Source organism: Pseudonaja textilis, chromosome 4 (genome assembly GCF_049901715.1).
Source record: "Pseudonaja textilis isolate UNSWEBS1 chromosome 4, rPseTex1.2, whole genome shotgun sequence".
Lineage (NCBI taxonomy): Eukaryota > Metazoa > Chordata > Lepidosauria > Squamata > Elapidae > Pseudonaja > Pseudonaja textilis.
Window position 1 is genome coordinate 2,774,813 of NC_141993.1, and position 27,920 is coordinate 2,802,732.

The window sequence follows — 27,920 nt, forward strand, 5'->3', positions numbered from 1 at the left end:
GCTCCGTCACTGGAAGTTGTGACTACATCAGCTAAATGGGAGAGAATTGACCACTTGAAACAAGACTTCTGCCAGTGTGGTAAGCAAAAAGAGGTAGCGATGTTTCACCTTTTTTATTGTCTTGGTATAAGTTTAATTTATACCATTTATACTATGGTAGCACAGTGGTTAGAATACAGTATTGCAGGCTACTTCTTCTGACTGCCAGCAGTTTGATTCTCACCAGCTCAAGGTTTACTCAGCCTTCCATCCTTCCAACGTCGGTAAAATGAGGACCCAGATGGTTGGGGGCAATATGCTGACTCTGTAAAATCACTTAGAGAGGGCTGTAAAGTTCTATGAAGCAGTATGTAAGAGCAAGTGCTATTGCTATTGCTATTAATTTGAGCCTCCTATGCTCAGTCAAAATCACTTTTCACCTTCCTCCACTAGTGCTCAGGATGTCTCTTCTATTGCTTCATCTCCAAGAGCAGTAACCAGGGAGCACCCAAAATCAGCCAGCAGTGAAAAACTGCTAGAGAGCAATCACATCAAATGCTGCGGCCACCTCCTATTGCCAAGAGCTAACTCTGTGAAACTGCTGGCATGATCACTGTGAAAACCCCCTGTAAAGCCATCTAGCTCCATTAAGCACCTGGACAGACTACTTTAGTTAGTCAACTGGCCCCAAGGAGGTCACCAGTGTCAATGAATCTCATTGAGACCAGGAAATAATCTGACCATGGCAAAAGGCTAAGATAAATGCCTTCCAGGTCACTCCGCAATTGCTCCATAGAAAAAATGAGATCCAGCATGTTTTTGCTTACCAATATTAAGCTCAGTGATACTTGAGACAAGCCTAAATTCACCATCATGATAGAAGCCATGAACTCCTAGTTTTATACAACTGTGCGCAAGGGCATGGAAGTTGAAGTCACAGCCCTAGTACAAGTGCTAAAATCAAATGTAAACAAAGTGAATATATAAACTGAAATATTCTCAAATGCCAATGAAAGTAATTTTTAAAATACAATCTTTCTGTGTCTTAATGCCTCCAAAACAACAAACAATAAGCCATTATAAATGTAACAAACCATTATAATGATTATGAAATATAAAATACTCTCCTTTCTTCACTGGCACCCAACTCAAAATTGGTATTGTGCTTGGTTACAGATCATTTCATTAATTCAAATAAGTTATTCACCCCCAGGGTAATAATATATTAATCAACAAATGTTCAATTTACTGAGTAAAATCTTAATTTAAAGCCGGATGCCATCTCAGATGTATTACCACTATTTTGAGTATTAAATGTCAGTTGGCCATATTTCTGATTTTGTCCTTTTAAGTTATTTTCCCTCTTTCTGTACTTATTTTCATACATTTCTTCTCCTTGTCCTTATTTTACCCAGAATGATAACAGTTGCCCTCTTTCTTTATGAATAACTGTTGTTAACAGCAAACCTCCAAGTGAAGAAAAGTATTCCTTTCTCCTGAACAATAATATTAATATGTATTTTCATGTCTTAAAAGATTTTATTTTAAAAATTCATTTGGTTCGCATTTGAGATTATTCCACTCTATTTATTCATTTTAATTTATTTACATTTTTTATTTGCAGATGGAAACATGTTGCTCTGATAAAAGCAGGTTACATAATCAGCCTTGACAGGAAAGGTAGAAGTTAAAATCCTTGTTCTCTCATTAATTGCTGGCTTTTAGGCCATTACAAACATTCCTGTTTATTTCAGAAATGGTTAGGAGATTGTGAGTATTTCATCAGAGTGCTTGCAAAAGCTCAAGAGCTTCTAGATACATTTCAATCAAAATCTACCTTAGCTTATTCCACCCAAAGAATCTTCAATAATAAAAGACTTTCCACTTACCTTCCAGCTAGTTAATTTGGGACATAATGTCTCAGTAAAGATAGTTAGCATAAAAGAGAGCAATATAGGAATATATACTGTACATTGAGGGCAACTGTCATAGTTCCAGGGCCAGGAACTTTTGGAAAAACTATTATGATGGCACTTACCCATTCAAAGAAAGCTACCAAGTACAATTTTCTGCCATTATAATGTAGACTTTCAATTGTTTGAAAACTCAAATTTAGATGTTTTCATACTTACTTCTGCCATCCCATAATCTGTCCCAATGCCTAGGGGAAGAGCCAGGTTTTTAAGCCTTGGAAAAGGACAAAGTGTCAAAGCACCTAGATTTGGAGAAATGAACCACAACAGAGAAGGCATATTCCATGGTTCACGTTAGGTGCTATTCATTTGTGTTAGAACCCCAACCCCATTCTGCTGCATCTGATTGGTCAAACAAAGACAATCTAAGAAAGGCAGCTCAACAAGTAATCCAGTTCTATACCCATATGAAGGGATATATAGATAATCTGTAGTTTGAATTGTACTTGGAAGCTTATATGGACCATTGGAACTTGCAAAGGAATGTTGTATCATGCATTAAGGTCCATAACTACGTGCACTGCATAACTTAGAATAACTAAGTCTATAACTACGTGCATTGCTGCATTCTGGATCAATTGCAAGTCCTACAGTTTGAAAGGGGAGCCCTATGGATTGATTGTTTATTAATTTGTTTATTAATTTATTTGCCACCCATCTTCTAACAAAACAACTTACAACATTAAGACATTAAAATCCTAACAAATATTTCTAAGACAATAAAATATATAACCCAATCAAGATGAAATTATAGTTAAAATGGGGATGGAGGAATGGGATGTGCAGAGGGGGGAAGTGGGATTGCCTTAGTTCATCAACCACCTCTGGTATCATGACCCCGTTTGAGTCCCAAGACATCTGGCAGAAACAGGTGTTCTTGCAGAAGGTCAGAAGTATGGGAGTCAATCTCACCTCAGGGGGTAAGATGTTCCAGGAGCCACAACAGAGAAGGCCCCATATCTCCTGGACCCTTCCAGATAGAATTCCTTGACTGACATGCCTCCTCTGCTGGTGCAGATGGGGTAGATCAGTCACAATAGGGTGAGATGGTTCCTCGAGGAACTTGGATCCACATAGAACACATTGTAGTAGTCTTGAGAAGAAGAGAGTAAGTCATGAATGATTGTGAGTATACAGCTTCCTGATATAGGAATGGCTACAGTTGGCACATAAAATGGATTTGTACAGTAACCACCTGCTCTTTCAACAGAAAATAAGAAAACAGAACAACATAGTGGGGAGGAACCTTGGAGATCTTCCAGTTCAAGCCCTGCTCAAGCAGGAGACCCTTTACCATGCCTGACAAACGGCTACTTAATCTCTTCTTAAAATCCTCCAGTGATGAAGCACCAACAACTTCTGGAGGCAAGCTGTTCTACTGATTAATTATTCTCACCTTCAATAAATTTCTCCTTAGTTCTAGGGTGGATCTCTCTTTAATAAGCTCCCATCTCATAGGTGGTATTCAGCAGGTTCTGACCAATTCTGGAGAACCAGTATGGAAATTTTTAGTAATTCGGAGAAATGGCAAATACCACCTCTGACTGGAGATTTTACAGTATCCGGTTTACTGTATCCCTTGCCAAATCCACTAAGCCATGCCCACAGAACTGGTAGTGAAAAAATTTGAATCCCACCACTCCATTACTTTGGTCCTGCCCTCAAGTGCTTTGGAGAATAGGTTGACTTCTGCCTCTCAGTGATAGCCCCTCAAGCACTGGAAGACAGCTACCATGTTGTCCCTAATCCTTTTCTTCAAAAGGCTAGATGTACCTGGCTGGTGCCCTTAATTGTTCATCATACAGTTTAGCCTCCAGACTCCATATCATATCTGTTTCTTTTGTCTGCACTCTTTCTAGGTCTCAACAACTTTTTTGCATTGTGACGACCAGAACTGGACACAGTATTCCAAATGTGGCCTGGTATTCAGCTTTGGGTATTTTCCCACATCATTATAGTTGTGCTTTTAAAGTTGTAGCAACATTTCAGCAGAATCTCATCTGCCATCATCAGGCTTCTGTATTGTGTTCGTCTGTGAGTCAGACTTTCACAGCCGTTTCTGTTTTAAATTTGAAACCATTCTGGCACAGCAGTAGGCTAGCCCCAAATTTAAAACAGAAATGGCTGTGAAAGTCTGACTCACAGATGAACACAATACAAAAGCCTGATGATGGCAGATCAGATTCTGCCAAACGTTGCTACAACTTTAAAAGCACAACTATAATTATATATATATATATATATGTAAGGACTGCATTTATAAGCAAGAACTGACATAATGATTCATTTATTTTCTACTTATTTATGTATTTCTGCTGCCACACTCAGAAAGATTCTTGCAAGCTAATGTAGAAATTATTTGAGTGAAAGTATTTTTCAAAAAGAACATCTAGAGTGATTTGTAGCATAAAATGTTTATGATGAGCTCACCCTGGACTGATAAACTTGTCCCTGAATCTATAAATTCATTTTTTCTCAATAGCCATCACTTGCAGTTATGTGGAGAAACAAACAAAATGTTAAAAAGTTACGGTATTTATGTAGTTACTTACCAAGCATATCTAAATTCTATTAAAGTAACCAAAATATCAAATATACCAAAATGTCACTTTTGAGCAGTCCCAATGTCTGGAAATTGAAAGTTGAAAAATTTGACATGTTCTAGCACTGGTGCAGTAATTAGTTTACATATCAAAAGATCTAATGAATGCATACAAACTCTTGAGACTTCTAGATTCAGAACGAAGTAATAACAAAGCTTCTTTTCTTTAGATTTTGATGATGTTTATAAAAGCGATAGTACTTAAGCTCCTGATAACTTCATGCAATAATTCTAATCTTTGTCCTTAAGTTCAATCCTAAATAAAAGTAATTCTTGGAATTACTAATCAAATGTTCTTAGTTATGTTTTTACAGTAAGGAGCTCAGATAGGTAATGTTATACGAGTCATATTTTACTTGAATGTATTTGAAAACAGGTATGCCTACTCAGGATCTTTGCGATAACTCTTCCATCTCCACCTCACCTCCAGCAATACCTGGATTCCTCAGGTAGGGAAGGTCCCTAACCTCTTGAGCTTTAAGAAGATTTTGAAGCCCTGTTACTTTTCTGCTGGGTGTTTGGGCTTAAAGTTTTGGGAATAAAGTTTTGCTTTTATATTTGTTTCTTATCATCAATCTTTTTTAAATTAATAAATAATCAACATAAAACCACAGAGCAATAGAGTTGCAGCTGATCGAGGATGAATGATACATAATGTGCCTTACTTGCTTAGCACCTTCAAATCAAGAGTTCTTCTGTCCTTGGTAGAAAGTTAAGAATCTACTTCAGTAGCATCTAAGTCAAGCACAAAGCAGTGAAAGACTTGCAGTTGCAATTCTTGTCTTTGAATTGTCATAAACCTTCATATCTTGCCTTAGATTAATTGGGTTAGCTGAACTGGCCAATGAGGACATCTACAAGAGCTGGGATCTTGCAACTGCAATACTGTGATCATGATGATTCATCTTCCATCACTGGAAGCTTTTAAGAAGAGACTGGACAGCCATTTGCCAGAAATAGGTTAAATCTTCTGCGTGAACAGGGGGTTGGAGTAGATGAGCTAGGCTCTCGGTCACCATGGGAAGAGAGATCCTTTGGGATGCTGACAACTCTGTTATTGTTTACTGCTTTTTTGGCAGCTGCAACACACTGCTTGCTCATACTTAAGTGGTTAAGGACAACTTCATAGAGAAAATCTATCTATGTGGGTGCTAGGAGTCAACAATGATTTGATGGCACGTAATGAATCAATCATAAGGAAACCATGTTAATCTACTTTATTAAAATAAATATATGTAGATCCTGTCTCTCACATATATTTTAACTGCAACATTATGCTCTGATTATACAAATTTCCCCTTGAAGTTATTTTCATCTTATTCCCAGCCAGTATGTGAGACCACCTTAAATCATCATTAATCTTAATGGTATCAAATGAGCATTTTCCTCACCTCCTCGTACCCTTATTTCAGCACAATTTTATGATAGCCTTCAGGTATGTAAAATATGTTATGGGTCACCATTGCTTACCTTGGAAGCAAAGTGAAATGAACTATTATGGATTACAGCCAGATATGCATTTTGCAAGTGTTGGGAGATGCAGACGCGGCTCTCCCTTCTGATCACTCACTAATCTCCACCTTAGCTATTTCTCTTCCATCATTTGCTCCTTTCATCCACATTTTGATTCCTGAGTTCCTTTTATGCCTGTCTCTTCCACCCATTATTCTGATTTTTATATCTCTAGGCTCCCTCACCCACCCAGGAACGAAGACTGTGCTGTCCCAGCCAGTCTATGGGAATTGGATAGTTACTTAGGAATTATGAGCTGTCCCCTTAAGGGAATGCATCATGGTAACTGTAGTTAAAGGTATTCTGGGAAATGTAGTTCATGTCACGTGGCCACATCTGTAATCTTGATTGGACACTAGTTTGACCCTTGATGGGTTGGAGGATTTTTCCTCATTCTTTGTCTGAACTCTCTAACTCATGGCAGCTTCTTTCTATGGCTACGAGATGGGTTAGGAGATAACCATCTTTTATACAAGGCAGATATACAAAGGATTGGTCATTAAAGAAGAACTTTGTCACAAACATGAGTTATGAGGATACCTGATGAACCAATAAATGTAATTTGTTATGGACGTCTTGTTGAGTTATCTATCTGCATCTGTACAGCTTCAAATCCACCTCTGTGCAGAAGGCAGAAAAAAGACAGAAGAATGAGGTCCCGCTATTCATTTTTGGAAGAAAGGTATTTGAGCTTTTGCCAGTTTCACAGCTTTTTCAGTTTCAGACATATCACCTCCCCTCTTGATGAAAATACAGTAAGAGATATAGTTATAGTTTTTCCTACACCTAATAAATTAGCAAATGGCACAGTCTTGGCAGAATTTGAGGGTATTCCCTCCAAGCAGTGGTGGGATTCAAATAATTTAACAACCAGTTCTCTGCCCTAATGATTTCTTCCAAAAACCAGTTCATCAAACTACTCAGAAACTTAACAACCTGTTCTCCCAAAGTGGTGCGAACTGGCTGAATCCCACCACTGCCTCCAAGGATATTGCTGTCCCTTCATTCTTTATTTTCTGTTATTTTAACTTGGGAAATGTTCAAATGGGTTCTGCGAAGAAAAGCAGACAAACCAGGCTGGCCTCATTCCTGGCCTGTTGGTGGATGTCACCTTGATGACTGATAATATGAGGCAGCAAAATCACTTTGATGACTGAACGGGAGGCAGCAAAATCAGAAGAGAAATCAATCCCTTTGCACACCCACAGAGCAAGACGGCTTACTCTCTTGACACAGTAGAAGGCAGGGCAGAGACTGGCAACGCGGCACCTTTTATATGGTGCTGTTTTTACTATATAACTAGTGAAAAATGTGGGATGACATTTAAGGCATTCAGAAATTGGGTACTTTGAGAATATAGTAGCTGGCTAGAAGAGATAATTAAACAGAATATAAACCTGAAACCAGAAGTATACTTGCTGGGCATAATACCAGAGGGTTATGATAAAGGGACCACTTATCTAGTTTTACATATACTGGCAGCAGCAAGGATTAGCTTCACAAAATACTGGAAAAATGAGAACACCCCTCCAGAGGAGGAAGTAATTCAGAAAATTTTAGACTGTACTGAAATAGTCAGATTAATGTTAAAAATAAAAGACAAAGAAGACACAGAACACTATTCGATATGGAATAGATTTTGAGTGGCTAGAGACAAGAGGTAGAAATTAGAGGAAGAAAGATGATGAATGTATGCATTCGAAATAGAGATGGTTTATAATTATAATTATTAAAATTATTAGAAATGTAAATAAGCTAATATAAACTTAGGTAAATAGTACCTGATGATATTACTATTATGTGTTATCATTAGTATATATTAGTATTGTTATCACTACATACATTAATGTTTAATGTGGTACTCTTTATGGTTTTCATTTTATTTTTTTCCTGTAAATGGGTATACCCCAATATTACACATTATTCAAAATGTTTATGAATAAAATTATAAATTAAAAAAAATCATTGGGGATTTTGAAGATAAATATATTTATAGTGTAATCCAGATCTCTAAAAACTACAAAGAAAAAGTGGCTTTTTCTAATATCTTGTTGTTGCCTTTCTTTGTCCGCTTATAGCCTGAAGATCCTGCAGCTGAAAACTGATGCTGATGTGGGCTGAAACATGCAATCAGGGATGGATACATATCCTGTTTCCCCAGAAATAAGACCGGGTCTTATATTTTTGAGGCTACCAAAAAAGTCACCAGGTCTTATTTTCAGGGAGGTCTTATTTGTTTTCCCCATGTATTAGGAGGTGGGGGAAAGCTGCCCCTTGTGCCTCATGATTCTTTGCCTAATGGTCTTGCCAGCAACTTGCTCCATGGAATAGGAGATTTCCGGGTGCAGCTCAGACTGCCTTTGGTTGTTGTTATTCACTTAACAAACATGTTACCAGTCATTACAGCCTTTGGCATCTGCCTCACCTGCGGCAGCTCTGCAGCCACCTCACCTCCTGCCTAGCCCAGTCCACCATCAATTGAAAACATCCAAAAACCTCCTGAGCACTGCCAGCCTGCCAGGGCCCCTTTGAGCGCAGTTGCCGCTAGAGCCATGCTGCCTGTGCTGCCTCGCCTGCCGCCACCAGCACAGGAAGCAGCCCTTCCCTTCCTCGGTCACCTTATGGAGGTGTGGCCCCTTAATCATGACCTGCAGATCAGCTGAGCCAGCAGGGGCCCAGAGCTGCCTCTCATTCTCTCTGTGGAGGCCTCCCAGTGCAATGCTCTGTTGCAGCTTTGGAGCAAACCTCTGCCTTCCCTGTGCAGGATTGCAAGGCTGAAGGCTTCGGAGGGAGCATTTTTGGGATGTGCATCTGTGCAGAGCTCCCCAAGGATAGAACGATTGACAGGGAAACGGGGGTGGGATTTCCTGATGATCCTGCACAGGGAAGATGGAGGTATGCTCTAAAGCTGCAGCAGAGTATTGCACCAGGAGATCTCCGCAGGTACGGTAACATTTCTGAAATGTTAACTTTTAACACTGTACTCATAGGAAAATCTCTCCTCCCGTCACAGTTTGATTTGCTTTCTGTGAAGCTTTGTGCTGAGAAAGATCCATGCTTTCTTGTTCCCTTCTCTCCCCCACCCTCCAGCTTCCAAAGACAACCGTTCGCCAGGGCGAAGGCTCCCTCATGGGGTGCAATAGAACTTCCAACCCCAACAGACCCGGTGGGCATGAGCTACCCTAACCCAGAATGGGGAAGGAGCTGGTGGGGGGCTGTGGGGAGTTCTGGGAGTTGAAATCCACAAGTCTTTAAATATCCAAGCAGCTGCCCATGCTGTTGCTGGCCTCTTCACCCTTCTGGCAGCTCGGTTCTCGGCAGCACTGTGGCACTGCTCCTGCCTGGCTGGGTTGAATCATCCCAGATCGATAGCCTCTGAAAAACTTTGGGCCTTTGTGGGTGCTGCAACTCTCATTCTGGATGTGCATGGGACAGTGGTAGGTGAGGCGGCATGACTCCACCAGTGGCCTCTCGTAGAGAGGCCCTGGCAAGCAGACGGCGCTCAGGTTTTCAGAGGTTTTCGATGGGGTCGGTGGTGGGCTGGGGTGGGAAGAAGGTGAATGGCTGCAGAGCTGCTGCAGATGAGGCAGGTGCCAAAGGTGAGCAACCCCATACCTGCCTTGCACAGCTGGTAAGAAACCTGCAATGCCCGCCAGAGTTTGGAGAGCACTGGGTTCAGCATAGATGTATGGTTAAGCCTGGCGCCTGCAGCACTGAATAGACATGCAGGCCGGTGCTCATCAGCTCAAAGGTGACAGAGGCGAGGTGGCACAGGCAGCATGGCTCCACCAGCAGCCGCTCACAAAGTAGCCTAGCAGGCTGGTGGCTCTCAGGAGATTTTCGGGGGTTTTCGATCTGGCATGATCTGGGTTGAAAGTTTAATCACACCCCACAAGGGTGCATCCACCCTGATGGACAGTTGTCTGCCAAAGCTGAACTGGAAAGCGGGGAAGAAGGGAATGAGAAAGCATGGACTTTTCTCAGCACAAAGCTTCACAAAAAAGCAAATCAAAATGTGATGAGGGGAGGATTTTCCTGTGAATACGGTGTTAAAAGTTAACATTTCAGAAATGTTACTGTACCTGTGGAGGTCTTCTGGTGCAACACTCTGCCACAGCTTTAGAGCATACCTCTGCCTTCCCTGTACAGGATTGCAAGGCTGGAGGCTTCGCTTTGTTCCGATCAGCATATAACCCACCCCCCATTTCCCTGACAACCATTCTATCCTTGGGGAGCTCTGCACAGATGAACATCCCAAAAATGTTCCCTCCGAAGCCTTCAGCCTTGCAATCCTGCACAGGGAAGGCAGAGGTTTGCTCCGAAGCTGGGGCAGAGCATTGCACTTGGAGGCTCCCAGAGAGACAGAATGAGAGGCAGCTCCCAGCCCTTAGTGGCTCAGCTGATTCGTGTGATTAAGGGGCCACGCCTCCATGAGGCGACTGAGAAGGGAAGGGCTGCCTACTGTGCTGGCCACACACCCCTTCACTAGGGCTTATTTTGGGGTAGGGATTATATTACGCCCATCCTCAAAAAAAAATCAGGCTTGGGCTTGTTTTTGGGGTGGGCCATACTTTCAGGAAAACACAGTAGTTGCACAAGCACCAGGATGTTGTATAATAAGCTGAAGAGCAGGGGATGGAGGAAATGATTAAGTAAATGTGACTCTGTGCTGTTTTGGATCTGAAGGATAGGCAGGCAGAAGTTTAGTTTGGAAATAAGTTAAATTTTAACCAACTTGTATTATTTTGCAGGAGCTACTCCAGATCAATGTCTGCCTCTTGGCAGAAGCCAGAGGATTGTGCTGGACCCTGCCCCAGATGAAATGTGCTTTTCAAAATATTACTGAGCTGTTTATTCACGAGAAACTTGAACATTTTGCAGCAATAATTTATCAATCCAATGTGCAAAATGTACAAGTTTAAAAAGCATTCAAATTCAATTATTAAAGCACCTATGGTTTAGACTCTAAACTTTAGAGTGACTTTATAAGGTGTTTGCGATTTCTAGCTTTTTTTTTTAAACAAACTGAAATATAAGGTATATATCTTATTATCTGCAATATGTAAGCATTTAAGGTTTTTTTCCAATCTTTTACAGTATATCAAGATGGCTTTTCAAATAAAGATCCATGAATTCTCACTTTGCTTTAGTCTTTTAAGTAACTAAAATAACCTCCTTGGGCAAAGGAGAGATAGACCCAGAAAAATGTTCAACAGTTCCATCTTCCTTAATCTCTTGATGGATATATGTATATATAACTCAGAGTGGCTCCCCAGAATTCAGCCTATTAGTTGACCAGGCATAAATTCCATAAGTCTAGCTACAATTACTATAGCATCATTTGATGGATTTATGTCTGATTCATATAGGTTACATGCACCTGTTCTTACATATGTCAGCAAAATATGGACACTAACCAATACAAAAACTATACCAAAGCTATGAGTGGCGCAAAGAGCCATGGAAAGATACATGCTCATCATTGCAAGACAAGGTAGAAAGACCTGCATATGGATTAGAGAACAAACAAAAGTATACAATATCATCAAGAGAGTACAACAATTGAAATGGAAATGGGCTGGTCACATAGCAAGAACGACAGGTGATGGCAGGTGGACTAAGGCAGTCATAGAATGGATTCCATTGGATGAAAAATGTCCAGAAAAGAGATGTAAAACAAGACGGGTCAACAATATCAGCAAGTATTATGGGCCCAACTGGCAAAAGAAAACTCAAGACTATATTGGTTGGAAACATGCAAAAGAGTCCATCGTTTTGCAAGTGGATAGACAAAAAGTAGAATGATGATGACACACACAGTATCCCAAAACAGAACAGAAGGTGTCTTTGGAAATACATTTGGGATTTTCTAGACTCTGATTGGCAAAAATCTGCACCAGTGCTACAAAGGCATTATTTCTTCGGTAAACTGATTAATTTCAACCAATACTACAAAGAATTCAGCTGTTATTATCAATTTGATAGATATTTTTGCATCCATCAGAAATCATTGCTGATAATTCACTTTTTTACAGAATCACAGACTTTCTATACATATAAGAGATAAGAGGGCTTAGCAAAATTATATGTATGTATGTATGTATGTATGTATGTATGTATGTATGGCATTCAGCTTTGTTCGGATATTTTCCCACGTCATTGTAGTTGTGCTTTTAAAGTTGTAGCAACATTTCGGCAGAATCTCATTTGCCATCATCAGGCTTCTGTGAGATTCTGCCAAAATGTTGCTACAACTTTAAAAGCACAACTACAATGACGTGGGAAAATACCCGAACAAAGCTGAATGCTATATATGTAAGTACCCACGAAAACTTAAGAAAACAAGTATGTATGTATGTATGTATGTATGTATATACATGCAAACTTTATATGAAATATTTAATAGAGGCCAGGAGATCGCCATGAAGATGAGAATGATATTGATAGTAATGGTTATGACAACAACTACTAAAGTACTGGATAGTGGTAGTAGTACTAGTAGTAGTAGTAAAATCTGCAACCTAACAGATTTGAAAAATAAATGATGGCCTAAGGAGGAAGATGGAAAAAAGGGAGGGGGGAAGAACTAGAAACATTGGGACGAGAGGCAAATGAATAATGTCAACATACAATAGCACAAAATTAGACACACCAAAACTAGGTAAAATAAAGAATATAAAATAATTGTCAACCTCAGGTCATATGTTTACAAATCTGTACAACTGAGCTAAGAATTTGGCAAAAGTTAATGTCACACTTCTATTAACATCCATCTAATAAAAAAGTTAATATCACTTGAGAAATCTTCTGGGAAATTGAGTTAAAAGGGGTTATAAACCTTAATCATTCATCCCTACAGAAATTACAAAAGAACATAACAGAGGTTAGCAATCTGATTGCTTCATTTCCACAAGGGCAGTGACAATGGTCACATGGGATGCCCCCAAATCTTCCAGTTAATAATGCGTAAGGGAAAGTTGAATCCAGCTGTTTAAAAGATACACTAGGATTATATAGGCAGATGGTAAAGCCTTTAGTTTTGTGCACGAGTGCAAATTAAGGGAATAACAGAATAACAGAGCTGGAAGGGACCTTGGATGTCCTAGTTCAACTTCCTGCTCAGGCAGGTGACCCTATACCACTTCAGACAAATGGTTGTCCAATCTCTTCTTTAAAACTCCCAGTGTTGGAGCATTTACAACTTCTGGAGGAAAGTTGCTCCACTGATTAATTCTAACTGTCAGAAAAATTTCTCCTTAGTTCTAGGTTGCTTATCTCCTTGATTAGCTTCCATCCATTGCTTCTTGTCCTGCTTTCAGTGTGTGTGTGTGTGTGTGTGTGTGTGTGTGTACATATGTATGTGTTTTTCTTGCCTAAATATAGAACCTTACTTTTTTCACTATTGAATTTCATTTTATTAGATGGGATTCTACCAGTTCAGACTGGTTTGGTTGAACCAAATGTTAAATTTACATCTCATTCACCAAACCAGTAGTTGAACTGACCAGCTGGGCTGACCAGCCGGACCCACCCACCCCTCCCCTCCCAGGAGTCTCCATGCAGCCTGTTTTGGATGCAGGTAAGCGCAGAGTCTACGCAGAGGCTCTGGGAGAGCAAAAAAATTGGCCTTCCGGAAGTCCAGAAACAGCTTACGTAGTTCCCATCTTCAAAAAAGGGGAAAAAATAGATGAAAGAAACTACAAATCTATCAGCCGAACCTCAATACCTGAGAAGATTCTGCAAAGATAATCAAGCAACCAATCAGCAAACACTTAAGAGACAAACAAAGCCATAACTAAAAACCAACGTGGGTTTGTTAAAAAACAGATCATGCCAGACAAATCTTATTGCATTCTTTGACAAAGTGACAAAATCAGTGGACCAGAGGAATTATATAATTTGCTTTGACTTTAGTAAGGCATTTGATAAAGTAGACCATAATCTACTACTAGATAAAGTAGAAAAAAATGTGGGTTAGACAGCATCACCAGCAGATGAAATCATAACTGGCTGACCAACTGCATTCAATATGTAGTCCTCAATGAAACTGCATCTACATGGAGGGAACTATGCACCCCAAGGCTCAGTTATAGGTCCAGTACTTTTCAAAATCTTCATCAATTATTTGGATGAGGAGATAGATGGGGAATTTATCAAATTTGCAGATGACACCAAGCTAGCACCCCAGAAGATAAGCTTAAGGTACAGAAGGATCTTGACAGACTTGAACATTGGGCGCTATCCAGGGTGAGATTCAAAAATCCCAGCAACTGGTTCACTGGTCAGGTGCTGGGTGGGCATGGCCATGGTGGGCGTGGCTTACCAGAACTTCTGGGAGGACCATTTTTTTCCCTTTTTCCAGGGTCTGGAGGCTTCCCTCGAGCCTCTGGAAGGGTGAAAATGGCCTCCTCCAGAGTCTGGAGTCCGGAAAAAGGCCCATTTTGGCTTCTGGAACTTCTGGGAAGGCCATTTTTCTCCTTCCCCAGGGTCTAGAGGCTTCCCTTGGGCCTCTGGAAGGGTGAAAATGACCTCCCCCACGGTACAGAGGCCCTCCAGAAGCCAGAAACAGGCCCATTTCCAGACTTCCAGAACTTTCGGGAGGGCTGTTTTTTGCCTTCCCCAGGGTCGGAGCAGAAGTGGTATTCAGCAGGTTCTGACCAGTTCTGGAGAACCGGTAGTGGAAATTTTGAGTAGTTCAGAGAACCGGTAAATACCACCTCTGACTGGAGATTTTATAGTATCCTTACCCTGCCATGCCCATTAAGCCACACCCACAGAACCAGTAGTAAAAAAATATTGAATCCCGCCATTGGGCCAGAGGATTCCCTTGGGCCTCTGGGAAGGCAAAAATGGCCTCCTGCGGGGTCTGGAGGCCCTCCGGAATCTGGAAACAAGCCCTGTCATGCCGCTGGTGAAGATTGACTCTGAGGGAGAGGAGGAACAGCCAACAGGAAGTGGAAGTGTGGCTCCAGAGGTTGTGGTGGAGGCTGGGGAAGGGCAGGGCTGAAGGGAAGGGCTGGCTAAGCAGTCAGGAGGACCCAGGCCCATCCCCTATCCATCCTAGGGCACACAGAGAGGACAGGATAAGGGATAGACATGGTCTACTCAGGAGGAGAGGGCCTTGATCCTCTTCATGGGCTGCAGCTGTGACAACTGAACAAGAGGACGGACATGCGTATGGGCGAACACTGGAAACAAAGCGTGGAAATATCTCTAGTTTATGGTTTCTCTCTGACTTTGGTGTTCTTTCCAGTATGTGTTATCTGTGGACGTCCTCCAGCCCTTATCTTGCCTGGTTTGTGTTGCTTTTTTCCTTCTTCTTGTAACTGTTTGTGTGGGAGTTTTTTGTCTTCCTTTAAGAATATTCGGAGCTTGGAAGCAAAGTGAAGGAATAAAAGGGGTTTCACCTGTTTTCTGTGATTGTATTTGTTTTGTATCCCATCCTGGGTCATCACAGGCCCATTTCCGAACTTCTGGAAGGCCTCCAGACCCCAGGGGAGGCCGATTTCACCCTCCCAGAGGCCCAAGGGAAGCCTCCAAGCTGGCAGGTATCTTCTCAGGTATTGAGGTTGGGCTGATATGTTTGTGGTTTCCCTCATCTATTTTTTTTTCCTTTTTTGAAGATGGGAACTACATAAGCTCTTTTCCAGTCCTCTGGTAGTTCCCCAGTGCTCCAGGATCTTTTAAAGATATACTACTGTAGTTCAGTGGTTCTGAGATAAATTGTCCCTATTACCATTTATATTTGTACCTTGATCTTGCATTGCTCTGCTTACAATCTCTTGTAATTCTGCAGTAGTGAAGAACTTGTGCTTTAAAATAACATGTCTCTGATCCACAAGTCTTTGTTCATTGATTTCCATATTCAGGTGATTCTCCTTCCAAATCTTGAACATGCACTTTAGAAAACTACGTTTTGTTGGTTCAGATTGATAATAAGCTTCCATAATTGAATAATTTTCTTCCTTTGTCCAGATTTTTCACTTTTTTCATTCATCTTCCATTTGCTTCAACTCTATGCCCTAGTTGCCTAGCAGAGGGAGCTGAGACCTGTGACATATTTTTTACTGAACACCCAGAAGCCATAGTATTTAATGTGAGTCTTGTTGATTTGGGTGATACTCAATCTGGCATAGAATTCATTTGATTTGTTTTCACCATTGATTAAATGGCTCTGGGACAAGTTTAATCTGGCTCATTAAGTGAGCACACAAGCCCTTGGCGGGGGGGTTGTTGTTATTGTTGTTGTCGTTATTATATAATATTTAATCTTCAATTCAATTCAGTTTGGGACTGGTAAAAACTTAACAGTTCAAGGCCTAACCAAGGACCTAAAAGATATAAAGGTAACATTGTTGTTGATGTTAATTTCCCAAAGGATCCCAGAATTCTGTATGTCGAAACTTTTGGCTAAATCGCTAAGCATCCTTTTTGATTGCAGTTATTGTTATTGGAGTGTAGTATGCCTAGGGTTTGCAGAAAAAGAAGTGAATTGTTTACATATTGATTCTATTTGTAAGTCTGTAAGAGCAGATTCCTTAGATACTCACACAATATATAAGAAACCTCATAAATGACATTCCTTTTTACACATTTCTACAAGTTCCATTGCATATGGATTTTGGTCAACATTCCAGTGGTTCTCAAAAAGGATGCTAAAATCTAAAGTGACTTACCTGCAATGAGTTACCTCTACAATTGCTGACACAGCAGAAGGATCAAGAGAAAAATACTGTAAATTAATTAACACCAGACCTCTGGTATTTGTTCATTTCTGTAAACAAACATTTTAATATACAATCATTAATTAAATCTGCCACACTGTCCTCTTCTTCCAATTGATCTTTCTCCTGCTGTGTCTCATTATTCTTTGCTTGGTGAAACAGAGAGATAGACTGGTTTGACAGGCTCTGTAAAAACATGCAGATGACAAGAGACACTCTATGTGTCTTAATCTGCCAATACTTTTCTGCGACATGCTCTCTCTTATAATATTTTTTTTTCTTTGTAAGGTGGGGGTGGTTAATTCTGGTTTTTTTACCAAATGTTTTCGGTCCCTGTGAAAGAATCAGAAAAGTGAATCAATTGGTCATAAAATGGGCCCAATCTATGTGTACTTATTGATTTGAATCTGTGTGGTTAACCACAGTACAACCAAGCCATGACAATGCTAATTTTCACCTTTGGACATAACCACAAAGTGAAATAAATTTAAGTCATCATTAGCTATATTGATTTTAAAAAGTAGGATTTTCTCCTTATTCCTATCCAAGGATAGAACATCTATCAATCTTGACCACTTATTCCCTAGGCATAAAGTCATCTGATCAGTTATGGGTAGAATCAATGTTTGTTTTAGGATTGTTGTGAGGTTCGGGTATGCCCTTTCCCCATTGGTCTGAAACACAGCTTTTCCATAGGGTTAGCAGCTTCACCTTTCTCCACTGTGTTTTCCAGAAAAAATGTCAAATGTGGGATTGGGATTTTGTTGCTTAGTTGTTACTTTCCTTATATGTTACTTTCTACTATCTCAATTCCTTTCCCTTCCCCAAAGGAAGAGATGTGGTAACTCAACAATTATTCAGTTTTAGTTCTCCTTATCAGCAGAATCTAGTTAGTTATACAATCATGGCAGAGTCTACCTTTCACGTCTCTGGGACCATTTCTGCTCTGCTGTCTTCCCCTAAAAGCCAGCCCATCACAGTCCTTCTACAGTATCAGGTATCCCCTACCTGCTGGTGACATACTGAAAGAGAAGAACAGCAACACTAGAAGAGAGAATCGGTTGCCTTCCTGTAGCAAATGGCATATTCACAAAGGAAAACAATACCATTTGGCAATAGCTCAGAACTCCCAGAACAGACAGTGGAGTAGAATGGGGATTGACAAAGGGTCACAGATGTTATGCTGCCATTGTTGTTGTGCTGAGTTAAAGATAGATGGATAACACTTGAAATCAGAGCTAGAAAAAAAAAGACATGACTCAAATAATCTTGTTTCCACTTAGTTTCTAGTCTAGTCTGTTCATGCTCTCCTTGAAGTTTCTGATGAACTTTATTAAAGAATTACTTCAGTAAGACTGAGCATTCAAGAGATTTAAATTTGAAGATGCTAAGTTAATGATCTGGAACTGGAGCCAATTCTAAATGCCCACTCCAACCACCACCTTGTAAGAGGAAGATTTTTTTCCCCCCTTCTGTTCACTCACATCCAGTTCTTGAAGACTACTTGAGCAAGTCCCTGCAATTGTCTAGGGAAGATCTTTCAGAAGGGATTTGCCATTTGTCTCCTTTCTAAGGCTGAGAGAAAGTAACTGGCCCAAGGTTACCCAGCTGGCTTCATGCCCACTCACTGTTTCACAGTTTCTTACCTGATGCCTTCACTACTGCATCTAACTGGCTCTCTATGAAGCCAAATAACTAGGTATAAAAAGGAATTATTGGGAAGAAAATTTACAGAGGGAAGGTAATCTTTACCAACAGAATCTAAACAAAATCAAATACAGGCAGTTTATCTAAATTACATATTTATTTCCTCCCTGAATGGGTCTTAATACATGTTCACTGCAGAGATGAAAGTTTGGGAAAGATCATCTAAGAGTCCAGATTTCTTCTTTTTCCTTCTTCCCCTGTTGCCATGAGCAAGTATCATAGTTTTATTGAAGAGAAAAGTTGAGAACAAGGTTCCATCATGATCACCTGGGTCTTGTCAACAATTCAGAAGTTATCTAGGAACTAAAGTTACCTTCCTATTAATCCTTGAAGCAAATACAAAGGTGCAATCTAGATTAGCAGTTTTGCCTTTCTTATTGGAATTACTCAGCAGAAGCTCTATGTGGAAACCAAAGCTAATTTCCATCTATTGGAGACTTTAATCTTGGGATTCACTTATCCGATGTTTTACGGGAGTACTACAGTGCCATATTCAAACATGTTATTTGTCAATCTCCTATTACTGCTGTTCCCTCCATGCACTAAGTTTCCTCTTGAGTATTTGTGAATTGATTTTGAAAGGCATTGTCTACTTCATTTGCTTGGATAGATGGCCAATAGCATGTTTTATATTTCTTATATAATGAATTCAACAGGAATTCCATATTCTCAGACATGAATTTGTCCATGGCCATCTGACTTTTTAACCTAATTCCAGAACCACTTCACATCACTTTTTGTTGGGTCTATTTCCGCTGAACAATAATACATCCCAATCATCAATGAAGTGTTGTTTCAATCAACTGAAACAACACTTCAATCAGACTATCTTGAGGTACTTAGGCATTAAAATACCAACAAAATAACCGAGTTGGAAGGGTCTTTGGAAAGTGCTGCTCAGGCAAGACACCTTATACCATTTTGGATAAAAGGAGATCCAATCTCTTTTTTAAAACCTCCAGTGATAAAACACCCACAACTTTTGAAGGCAACACATTCCACTGATTAATTGTTTTCACTATGGGAAATTTCTCCTAAATTTTAGGTTGGATCTCTCTTTGATAAGTTTCCATCTGTTGCTTCTTCTCCAGCCTTCAAGTACTTTGGAGAATAGGTTGATTACCTCTTCTTTGAGACAGCCCCACAAATATTGGAAGACTACTATCATGTCACCACTAATCCTTCTCTTCGTTAGACTGGAGATACTGTACTAGCTTCTGCAACTGTTCATTATATGTTTTAGCCTCCAGCCCTCTAATAATCGTTGTTGCTCTTCTCTGCACTCCGATAGATAGATAGATAGATAGATAGATAGATAGATAGATAGATAGATAGATAGATAGATAGATAGATGTATAGGTATAGGTATAGGTATAGGTATAGGTATAGGTATAGGTATAGGTATAGGTATAGGTATAGATATAGATAGATATGTGTGTGTGTGTGTGTGTTTCTCTTTTAATTATATAAAATAAAAAAATAGAAATAGAGAATTAACAGAAGGAAAAGGAGCAGAGAAAAGAAGGTGTGAGATACAAGGAGGTGTGTGGGGAGAGAGAGAGAGAGAGAGAAAGGTGTTGGTTTCCAACTGTTCTTAGCACAGTACAAGATAAAAACACTTCTGCCTCAGCTTTTTGCTTTTACCCATTTATATAGCTAGCCATTTCTATAACGAGAAATCTTTCTGATCAACAAAACCAAAGTCAAAGTTTCTTTTTTTTTTCATCACAAGCACAAAATCCAGAAGAGATATCCAAGCAAAAAACAATGTTTGAATATATTTTCCTCTTTGAATATAATAATCAATTTAATCATTCCTGCTTTATCTTCCTTGCTATGGAAAGAACGTGTATTTCTATTTTCACCTAATAATCTTTGTAAACCGTCACCATTTTTATTATCAAAATTCATTTCATTCTTTCAAACTCTTTGACCTTAAACCCCTCTTTTTTTCACTTTTTTTGGAGTACTTTTTAAGTCAAAACTTTATAATGCATCTTTTTCTTAGACTTCTTAATATCAAGCTTCGGCATTAAATTGAGATTCCCTCCCCTCCAAACTGCCCTTATAGATTTTTTTATTTTATAAACATCCTTTTCAAAACATAAAATTTATCTTTAAACTAGTACATAATTTTCTTTAACTTTCTCTTAATACAGATACTCTCAAATACATTTTAATAACATTTCCCTACTTCTCTGTACTTCTCAAAATCTTGAAAAGTGGGGCAGGTATCACAATAACCAAAATTGGATACAGTATTAGCCCAAGTGTGGTCTTTCTAAAGTAGTATATAGCAGTACTAATACTTCACATGATCTGGATGCTATTTCTTTGTTAATGAAACATTGGACCTCATTGACTTTTTTGGCAGATTATAATTAGCTACAGCAACAGCAATAGCACTTGGACTTATATACCACCCCATAGTGCTTTATAGCACTCACTTGGAGGTTTACACTATCAGCATATTGCTCCCAGCAATTTGTGTCCTCATTTTACTAACCTAGGAAGGGTGTAAGGGTGAATGAACTTTGAACCTCGTCAGGATGAGACTCCAGGTTGCGGGCAGAGTTTGCTGGCAATATTGCATCCTAACCACTGCACCATCAGTGTTTCGACTTAAGTGGTTGTCCACTAGGTCTCTGAGATTCCTCTCACAGTTACTGCTGTTGAGCCATTCTGTACCTGTGATTTGTTTTTTTCTTGCCTAAATATAAAAACTTACTTTTCGAACCACTGAATTATGTTTTGTTGGATAGGGCTCAGTATTCAGGTCTGTCAACATCTTTCTAGATCTTGAGCCAGTCTTCTAAAATGTTGGGTGTCCCCCCTCCAAGTCTGGTGTTGTCTTCAAATTAGTTCTTATATTCCCACATCTAAAACATTTATGAAGAGGTTGAAGAGTATTGTGCCTAAAACAGAATCTTTGGGGTACCCCACTATATATAAGCCTCCTCGTAGATGTTGTTCTATTGAGGACTATATGCTGCGTGTGGTTTGTCAACCAGTTATGAATCCATCTGGTGATGATTCTGTCTACTCCATATTTTTCTATCTTACCAAAAAGTAATGTAGTACTGTCCCTGAAGGGGCTGCAAGAGTCCAGATCTCTCTTTGCCTTTTTCCCAAACAAGTTGGTATCTCCCTGCCCTCACTGGTCCGACATCTCAGGGTTTCTCACTCCGTCCCTTGTCCTGATTGTCAGCCTCTCCTGGTCACTTGCCTCGGCAACTTCACTCACTCACAGAAAATTCTAACGGGGCCTCTATCTCTGCAGAGAAGAACAGTTGCTACAAGTATAAATTTCAAATGGAAGCAATCTGACCATTACAAAGAGGAAAAGTGAAAATCCCCTAGAATCAAACTATGATCTTTTGCCCCAAACAAATAAAAGCCTGATCAAATTGTTTACTTTTGATGGAATGCATCAATCATGATCATCAGAATTGCCATGAAATCCTAAGTTGGCAGTCCTGGTGGGTGGACAGTTCTTCATGAGTGTCCTCATAAAAAGTCCAAGCTTCCTCTGTCCATTTAGGTGGGAATCTACTGAGAGGCATGGTGAGTAGTAGCATTCCCTGGTCAGAGCTGGTACTTAATTTGCACATATCCATGTAGTGTCCCAACTGTGCCCACCCCTGGATCAGAAGGCCCTGTTCAATGGCCTTAGCCATTTCCCATCTGACTACTTCAATACACTTTACACATGGCTGCCCTTGAAGACTAACTGGCAACTTCACCTGTAGCAGTGTGGACAGTTTCCTTCTTTTTTATTATATTGTTATAAATCTTAACACATTCTATAATTTCAGTACAATGATACTCATGGTATTAATTAAAATAATTGGCATTCCAATGTTTAGAAAATATATGGAAAGAAAGGAAAGGAGTGTGGTTTTTACTCCGCTGGTCATTGCTGACTCTAGGGGGGGTATTCGGGTCTGTTTTAAGGCCATGAGCCAGCACTGTCCAAAGATATGTGGCTAGCATGATGTTGTGGAATGCTGTTTTCTCCCCACCAAAGTGGTACTTGTTTATCTACTCACATTTACCTGCTTTCAAACTGCTAGGTTGGCAGGACCTAGGTGAAGATGAGCACTCACCTCTATCTCATGACACTGAAGTCTTGAACCAGGGTTCTTGGCTTTCCAATCCCCAAATCCAGCATTTTAACCACTGGGTCATGCTGCCCCTTTAGAAAATAGACAGTATTAGAAATAAAGAAAACAGAAAGGTATTTCTGTCAGCATCAATTATATTTTAGAATATCAGTATTACAAGCATAAAAATATTTGGGAGGGGTGTTGTGTGTATGTGTATTAATAAAAGGGAAAATATAAGCAAACCCAGTTTAACAAAAATTAAAATACCAAAAAGTAATTTAAAAAGGAAAAGGAAAAAGAATGCTACAGACAATACTAGGCACCCCGTTACATACTGTTGCATGAGAAGCACCGGCTCTTAATTTCATGTGCAATTCAAGCTGCTGATTATCACCTTTAAAGCCCTATAGAGCATAGGGCCAGGTTATTTTATCTACTGCCTTTCCTTGTGGCATCTGCCCATCCCATCAGATTGGGTAGGCTGGACATGCTCCAGATAGATACCATTAAACAAGGTCATCTGGGGGAGCTAGGAAGTAGACTTTTTGGTAGTAGTACATGCTGCATGGAACAGCCTTCCCCTGAGATCCAAAGGGCCTTTGCTGTCTTGGCCTTCCAGTAGGCCATGAATTGCTCTTCCCCCAGGCACTAAGCCAGAAGATTGTTGAGCCCACCACATGTGCTCTTAGCATGGAAATGGTATGGTACCTTGGTTGCGCATGATGTTTTCATTCTCTTGGATTCTTGCTTTATTTTTCTATGTTACTGTTGTTAGCTACCCAGGGTTATATTGTACATGATGGACTGCCATATATTTTGTAATCAATCAATTAAATAAATAATATTCCTAATTTTTATTTGATGCTCAATGAAACCACCTTAGATTCACCACTAAGCACACATCACAAAGTAGAATTTTAAATAAAGGGGCAACACAGTTCTGTGACCAATGGATCCTGAAAACTGACATTATTTCTTCTTAGCTACCAATCTGATCCTGAACAATTAGACTTACCTAAACACAGTCAGCCAAATCTGAAATCATTCAGGCCTGTTCAGGATTAGGCTGTCCATCTGTAGTTTTATTATCCATTTTTCTTTTAATGGTTTACACACATGAGAAGCTCTCATTGAGAGCAACAGAATGAGAGAAGAGGGAGAGAGAGAACTCGTAGCAGACATAAAATGATGGAGTCTGATTAGCTGAAGTTATAAAAATGATTGATGCCTGCAAACATTATTTCTACTTGTCTTGTTTTCCTCTGAGGTTTACATCACTTCATAGAACTACCAGATATATTTAGCAAAGTGAAAAATGGGAGGAGCATTCAAAGACTTACAAATATGTACTGTTTAAAAAAATACCAGGTGTTTACCATAGGTATCTTCTTTAAATCAAAAACAGTAACAACTGAAATTACAAAATATAGGTTTAGGATTAATATTAGGAGGAGACAATGTCTATTCTTGACTAGGATTGTGCATCAGATTTGATACAAGGCAGAACGGAATAGTTTGTGACAGATTTTCTTGATCCAGGAAAAAGCAAAAAAATCTATCTCCTACTGTTTTATTACTGAGCTACAGGAGGTTGAGCTGTTTTCCTGAGTCCCTCTTTTTAGTGTGAAGGGCCACAATGTAGAGATCAGAATGGAGAACTTTCACTGTTCATATAAATACGATTTGATAGGATGGAGTTTCAATTCAGTGAGCCACAGGTTTGTTCTCAAATTAGAGTGATCTTTGTGATAAAAACCCATCTTCAATTGTTCTAGTTGCAGCAATAGGATGGTTTAGAGATCTTGGTTGGTGAAAAAGTTCTTTCATTTAGTTCTACTCCATCTCATGCCCCATTAGAGTATTTCATTACTGCCAAATTTACATGCTATCCATCAGTCCTTGGCATAAAATGGGCTATCCTTGTCTCAGCCTCTGGGCTGATTCTACTATCTCCATTCTGGCAGCAAATGATTGTGTCTGAAACTTGTGAAACCTTTTTACTTTTAGACCTTCCTACTAGCTGAATGTCCCAGTATCTGCACTCTGATAGCTTGGTGAAGTAGCAAGTGTTGACATGTAGCTGATCTTCCTTTCCTGCCTTACCTCATGCATCAAAAATTGACATATTGCCATTTGCAGAGGGGCATGAAAAGTATTCACTTCCCTGCTTCTCTTCTCTCCCCCTTTACTTCTTTTCTCCCCTTTTATAGTTTAGGAAGAATTAGTTGGATTTAATTTATTAGCAATGAGGTTGACTGGGAGAAGATTTTTTACCTGAGTACTAATCAGTCACAGATTCCAAACCAGCCCCTGGAATCGTCTCTGCAGTTATCCTCCTCCACTCCGATCCAAAGAATGCAAGTCATCTAAGCAAAGGCCACACTTGTTCTGAGTCTCAGAGAAGAGAGAATCAAATTATTGCTGGGGGTTGGGGGAAGAGACAGAGAATCTAGCACATGAAATGTATTTGCACATAGAAAAGCACCCAGATCACTTACTGTTCCTTTCAGAGCCAGCAGATCATCAGTGAAGAATTGCTTTTAAGATATTTGTGCATGTTACCTTGTTCTCTTTTGCTTGTTCTTATCAAGTAGGTGTATTTAATTTTGAATCCAACATAAAAATTAAGATACAAACGTCGGCTTCATGATTTACTCCACCATATCTTCCAATATAGTTGAGTAACATTTAAAGCCACAAAGAAAAAAATCTTAATCTTCAACAGCTATAGGTCTATAAAAACATAAAAAGATGTCTGGAATATTCAAAACAGTAGTCTTTGAGATGAAAAATGCAAGGGAGGGAAATGTGAAGTACTGGGGAGATTACTCAGGAGTATCTTCCCTACAGACATACAAGCAGTCACATAAATGATCATTTTTATTCTCTTTTTCCCTATTCTTTTCTTTGGCACTAATTTCCCAAATAGATCAAAATGAAAAAATTATGGGGAATCTGTGGGAAATTCTAAGACTGTCAGAAAATGTGTAACTTTGCACCATATTTACCATTTGTGGGTTTTTCATTTTTCTTACAAACATTAATATTTGGACCAAATCACAAACATGAATTTTAGAACCGATGCTAAAAAAATTATTTTCTCTGAAAAAAAAAAAACACCAAAGATTTTAAAGTTCATAATAGTTTAGCACTGAACTGCAGAGTTGTGCATTTTTGACAAAACAGCCAAAGTGACTCTAATAATTTTTCCTATTGATTTCTATAACTGTCTTATTAAGAATTTGTCAAAAAACCCTTCTTTTGCAATTTTAACTACTTATACGATAAACATGTGGCCTTGAAGAATTGTGTCAAGGAATCCACTGCTACTAACCATATGGATAGTCAAATTGTAAAAGAAGTAGAGGATTTATCTCCTTGTGTGTCACTCAAGTGTGCGGCAGGGACATAATTTGGTTAAGATATATGAAGTCTAGAGAGGCTTGAGGAGCTGTCTAATAATTGAGAATCTCTCTAATAAAATCCCTTCGAACTCGATTAATCTGTATAGGTGATTGGGATTCTGGTTCCAATATACCTCTCCTGACTGACAGCAGCAGCACAACTATGGAGAAGGTGGCTTGGGTGAGGTGCAGCACAAAGAGTAAGATTGATTGATTGATTGATTGATTGATTGATTGATTCATTCATTCATTCATTCATTTCCTGTAGCTGCCCATCTCAGTCAATGATTCTAAGAGGCTTACAATTCAAAACTGTATTACAATTAAAACATTTTAAAAGTCTAACTGCGGCAAGAATAACATATGGTAATGTTGGAAGCATAACAAAATTCCTTCTGATGAATCGGTAATTCAAAAAATTTTGGACTGTGCTGAAATGGATAGATTGACTTTAAAATTAAAAGATAAAGAAGAGTCGGGATATCATGAAATTTGGGATATGTGGTATAATTGGCTGAAAATTAGGAAATAAAGATAGTTAATATAAGAAAACTATAGATAAATGTATATAACCGTATAGTATTGTATATTAAAGTAAATATTCACAAGAGATGGATATGTATAATAATGATGCTACAGTGCTGTTATGATCAATATTTTTTAAAATATAAAAGAACAATAAAATATATTTTTTAAAACAATTTAAAAGTCAGATTTTAAAAGTCTGTTAGATCTAGTTGGGTGGATAGAGACTTGGAAAAAGGTTGTCCTTTAGATAACCCAAGTCATGTAGGGCTTTAAAGGTGACAACCAGCACTTTGACTTGCACCCCAAAACAAACTGGTAACCAATGCAACCCACACATAAGTGGTATTACATGTACTGTATATCTTATCTAGCACCATTTATTACTTGCACATCCACATTCTGCACCAACTGAAGAGCATTTCTGAATGCTCTTCAGGGGCAGATCCATGCATGGTGCAGTGCTGGTACTCCTCAACCTACAACCATGAATGATTGTTCAGTTACAGTGGCACTGAAAAAAGTGGCCTGACCATTTTTCACACTTAGGACCCCCTCAAGCATCCCCTTGGTTATGTGATCAGAATTCAGATTCTTGACAAGTAGCACGCATTTATGATAGCTGCAATGTCCCATGCTCATGTAACAAGTAAAGTCAACGGGGAAGCCAGATTCAGTTAATAATTGTGTTACTAACTTAACAACAATGATTCACTTAACAACTGTGATAAGGAAAGTTGTAAAATGGGGCAAAATTCATTTACCTGCTGTGTTGCTTAGCAATAGAAATTTTGGGATCAATTGTGATTATAAGTCAAGGACTACTGGTAATCTAATTAAGAGTTTACAAGGACATGAGTTACTGTGAGCAAGGCATCCTGGTCCATGAATAAGTATAACTGGCACACCATCTGAAGGATGCAAAGGCTTCTCCTACCCATAAACGCTATCTGCTCTTCTAACTTACAGAGCTGATCACGTTTGTTCATTCTCCATTTCCTGCTTGATAGATAAAGGGATGTATTGCTAAAAAAAATATTTTGCACATGATACACTGCACAATAGAGAACAAGAATTACTGAAAGCAGTTTCACTGTTCTATCTTGGAGAAATCTTTTCAACATTAGCTGATTATTGATTAGCATCAACAAATATATACGTTTATAGAAATTAATGTGTTGCAGGAGTTTTTCTTCTTCTTAGAATTGTGATCCATCTATTCAATAGAGCCACCAGTTTGAGCACTTGACTTATGTGCTTTTCTTCATTTTGTGAATTAGCTAACAAATCTCGATTTATCTAGCATTTAAAAAACAAGCTAAGAAATATGAACAATTACCAAACAACAGATAAGATATAAATAGTTCATTATGAAAAATCAGTAAAAT